The 4,506-nt window shown below is 43.0% G+C and overlaps 1 pseudogene; it reads right to left on the bottom strand.

Moving 5' to 3' along the window:
* Nucleotides 1-934: 934 nt before the first annotated feature.
* On the bottom strand, nucleotides 935-2,077 carry LOC119523063 (annotated as a pseudogene).
* Between the last annotated feature and the right edge of the window lie 2,429 nt (nucleotides 2,078-4,506).

Genomic DNA, 4,506 nt, shown 5'->3' with positions numbered 1-4,506 from the left:
CATGCTTTGTCAATCACTCTCTTTCCTTGGAAATTAGAATAGGAATTGAAAAAAGAAAAAGCAAAATATTCTTTGCAAGTGCACGCTCCTATAGTATATAAGCTAAGGAGCTTTGTGGCAGTCATATAAAAAGAATGTATTAGAAGATTTAGGCCGACCCTTAGAACAGAGGACAAATAGAGAATCCTGGCTGCTTTCCAGGTCTTTCCTGAGCTGGCTGCATTTCTGCCCTTGAGCTCCACAAAACACCTCTGAATTCTTGTCATGTATTCCTCTGTTTTGCTAAAACCAGTCTGCCTTGGTTTCTGTTACTTGCAACCAAAATAACCTAAGAGGATATGCCTTACCATTATCACACTATAATTATCTACAATAATTTCTAATATAAATATTGACTGTAATTACTTATCTCCCCATAGTTAGAGATTCTTGAAGGGAGTGACCATAACATTTTTTCCAAATCCCTTGCACTGAGTCAGCACTCAATAAATATCTTCAAAGGAATGAAAGAGAAAAGCTTGTCTGTGTGGAAGACACAGCATGATGAAGCCTGCTACCACAGCCATTCCTTCTCATATGGAAATATGTCTTTGTGAACTGTGATGTTTTTTAATCCCTTAGAAGAGGTTTTCCTAAAGTGCCTTCAGTGGCTACCCACTAGCTCAAGATGGCAATATGTGTTCCGTGCAAAATGGCTCCACAGTAGTTTTATAAGGAAGAAACTGTGTTACATAGAGTTATACTTTCATTACTGTAGGAATTCTCAGAGCCTTTATCCATGATATGGATACACCGCAAATCTTCAGGAAGGGGACAAAATAATTAGGGTTACCCTAACTTGTGTCTCCTTTAAATAGTTGTTTATTGGCAATGGGCTGGGAAGGGTGATGGTGTTAGCATATCCAGACAACACCTCACGGGAGGAGGCAAGAGTGATGGGAAAGAGCAGCCTGGAGATCCTCAAGAATCAGTGTGGGAGGGGGCATGGGCTTGGAGTGTTAAGAGGGTAGCTTTAGAATGCTTCTACTTAGTAGGCATGTTTAGAGACTAAGAGGGTCTCACTGGCTGTGGCCCTGGCCTGACCGCTTGGGGTGTACTATCCTTGGCAGATGAGGCTATTGGCCAGTGCTTGCTTGACATACTCTTCCTGGGCAACCTTCAGGTTTTCCTTCTTCCCACCCCAGGCCTTCAGGACAGAGGTCTGCAGGGCTTAGCCATAGGAGAAGGTCAGGGCCCATGGCTTCAGCGGTGGTTGGGGGGGTTGGTGGGGAGGTGGGTACTTGTTGATGGAATTGAGATTGATGGATGCCCCCTCCTCACTCTGGCCACCAGATAGGAAGGTGACTCCAGAGACATCAGGGGGAACTGTGAGGTACAGCCCTTATGAAAAAAATTCTGGGTACAGTTGTGGCCTGGGGTTACCATATTGGGCTTTAGCAAAGTGCCTTCCAAGTAGATGTGGTGGTCATTCAGAGCCTTGTGAAGAGCAGCCAGCCCCTTCTCCATTACATCCCAACAGCGCTTTAAATCTTGGTCCCTGTTGGGGAGGATCTCCGGCTCCAGAATGGGCACAATGCCATTCTGCTGTCAGATGTTAACATAATGGTCAGCATGTTGGCATTCTCCATAGCCAAGGCTGAGGGGGTATGCTCCCCAATCTTCAGCACATAGCACCACTTGGCAAAGTCAGCTCCAACTTTCTTGTACTGAGCACAGTGCTCGGACAGCCCATCCAGCCCTTGGGTGGTGGTCTCGCCATTTGTTCCTGCCAGGGGTACCATGCTCTCGTCTACCTTGATGCCCATAATACTGCCCTTGGATTTATTAGCTTGGAGGAAGGGACGTCCATCATCTGCCTTCTGGTAGAGTGCCTCATGGAAAAGGATGACACCTCCAGTGCAGGGGTTCACACGGTCGTTGGCTGTCAGCAGCATCTGGGGATAGAAGGGCCAGATCTCCTCCATGTTCTCAGTTCCAATGGACTGTAGCCGCTTGGCAATGGGGAACTTATCTGCAGCCAGGATGCCTTTGCAGATAACTTCTGCTTCAGAGTCAGCACTGGGTATGAATAGGGCATGGTGTTAGTGGTGGCAAGTTCCTGGCACAGGAGAGGGATGGGTTTGTGGGGTGCAGTGGGCTGATGGGTGGATGGGTGAGCTAACGTGGCAGTCATCACCAGGAACCTGGTTCTGTGGGGCATTGCAAGAGGAAAGTAGCCTATTCAGTTCTTGGGGTGGCACCTGGGGTGGGCATTCCCCAAACTTTTTGACCATAGGATCCTTTTTTCCACCAAACAGTACAGAACAGTATCCTCAGAAAAATAATTTTAGAAACAAAGCCAAGACGATTTCATGGTGTGTTGCTCCTAGAAGCACATATATAGGAATGAAAGTACTCTTTCATGAAGAAATGTGTTGGTTAATTTTCCTTTTCTGTGCAGTCTCCAGAATACTAAGTTGTAGGACAGTCAGTGTAATGCAGCACCTACTTGTTACCCCTTACTTGAAAATGGGTGGAAATTGCAGTTATATTTTGTTTCCTGATGGATAATTATTAGCGTCAGATTATCCTGCTGTCCTCTGCTTCCCATGTTTAAATAAATGGTGTCAGAGTATGATGACATGGAGAGAAGGTACAGGGCTGATAAAAAGCTTGTATTACCCATTTCCCACTACCTAGTCCCCCAATTCAGTAGCCACAACACAAGATACATAGCCCCAAGGAGATTCCAAGGGCAATATAAACTTAGAAGGCTCTTGCATTAGTGGGTAAGGCACTAAGTACCAAGGTTTTAGAGAAATTCCCCGAATTTTCCAAGTCTTCTCTTTCACCTCTGATCATGTATTTTATGAGACAATAGAAACACAGTTGGTTATAATCCTACTGCTGCCACCTGCCAGCTTCCGTCCCATCATAATCTCTCAGTGCCTGTTGTCCTCTCTGAAACCTGGGCCCAGTATCAGAACAGCCTTCTTGCAGCCACCCTGAAGAATAATGAATAGAAATGAGTTATAAATATAAAATGCTGTATAAATCTTTTAGCACCAGAGACTTGGGATGTTTTAAGTAAACAAAGGGCAGGCTAATAAGACTATCAATCCTGTCTCCAATGTATAGACATTTAGAAAGTAGGCTCTCATCCATCCTTGGCTCTCAGCACCTCAGCTTTAAAAAAAAATCTGTGATTTCCATCAATGTAAAGAAATGTGCCCTTTTGCCTTTCTTTCTTGGTCTAACTTCATTGAATTTTTTCTGTATATACTGAGACCACGTGAGATGGGGTTACATATTATCTGCAAGGTAGCTAGACTCATTATGGACAGTTTTCTTAATCCTGGGAGTATTTAATCCTACACTGCTCTGCTAGCATCTGGCTGCATAGGAGGCGTCAGACTGAGTGAATATTAATGATGAGGTTGTTTGCATGTTATATAGCTAACATACTGTAAGAAAAACAATTCAAATTAAAAAGAATCAAGGCTGACACTTTTAAAATCTTAATGGGGTGTTACTTTCAACTGTGTTGAATTTTAATATTGAATAACCCAGTCTTCATTAAGTACCCAGTATTTAATATTACATTTCTCTGGGGTTATGGAAAATAGGACAGAGCTGACCAACTGTCTCTCTGTTGCTGAAGTAGAGAACAACTCTCAACTGTGCCAACTCCATTTATGTAACTTTTTCAAAACAAACCATAGGCTTATATCTGCCAAAATTTTACCTGTAAGAAGAAATCCGTGTTAAAGAGGCATGCAAAGACATCTGTTAGGAGAAAAATGTATTGGCCCAATCAGCTGGGCCATTACCATGCTGATGAAGTACACTGGTAATTTGTTTTCAATGTCCAGCACTCTACTTTTTAAAGAAAGAAGGGAAGGGAGATGCATGCCCCTGCACATCTAGTCCCTGTAACAAAGTTGAGGGCATCCCACGCCAATGGCATCTTCTTCTCAACCTCCCATTACGCTGCTCTGGAATCCTAGAGAGAATATTTCAGTAGTTGACAGAGATGAGATATCAATAGACATTTTTCTCTTCATTTTCCCTTATGAGCCTGAGAAACAATGCCCCTACAGTCTTCTTAGGTGCAAAATAAATCATACACTAGCTTCCTCTTTTTTTTTTTTTTTTTTTACTGTAAATCAGAATTGTGCTAATTGACTTCTTTCCAGAAAAAAAAGGAGTAAAATTTTCCTGATTTCCACTTTCCATTCTGTTCCCCTTTCTCAGAGCCCCCCTTTCCCCTGTCACAGGCTTAATATAAGAGGAGATAAGTCCAAAGGTGCATAATATCATAGAACACTGACTACAAAGGAGGAAAGGACTTCAGAGAAGCCATCATTTTACAGATGAGCAAACTTATTCTCAGTGACCAAGGCAAGGTTGAGCCCTTTCATAAGTGAGTCAAATCCATGTGTGCATCTACACAGAAACAAACCAAATAAAGGACACAGAAAAAAAACCCAAACATTGTTAAATCCCCAGATTCTCCACCAGAAAACT

Source organism: Choloepus didactylus, chromosome X (assembly GCF_015220235.1).
Source record: "Choloepus didactylus isolate mChoDid1 chromosome X, mChoDid1.pri, whole genome shotgun sequence".
NCBI classification, from domain to species: domain Eukaryota; kingdom Metazoa; phylum Chordata; class Mammalia; order Pilosa; family Megalonychidae; genus Choloepus; species Choloepus didactylus.
This window is presented reverse-complemented; position numbering and strand designations above follow the sequence as displayed.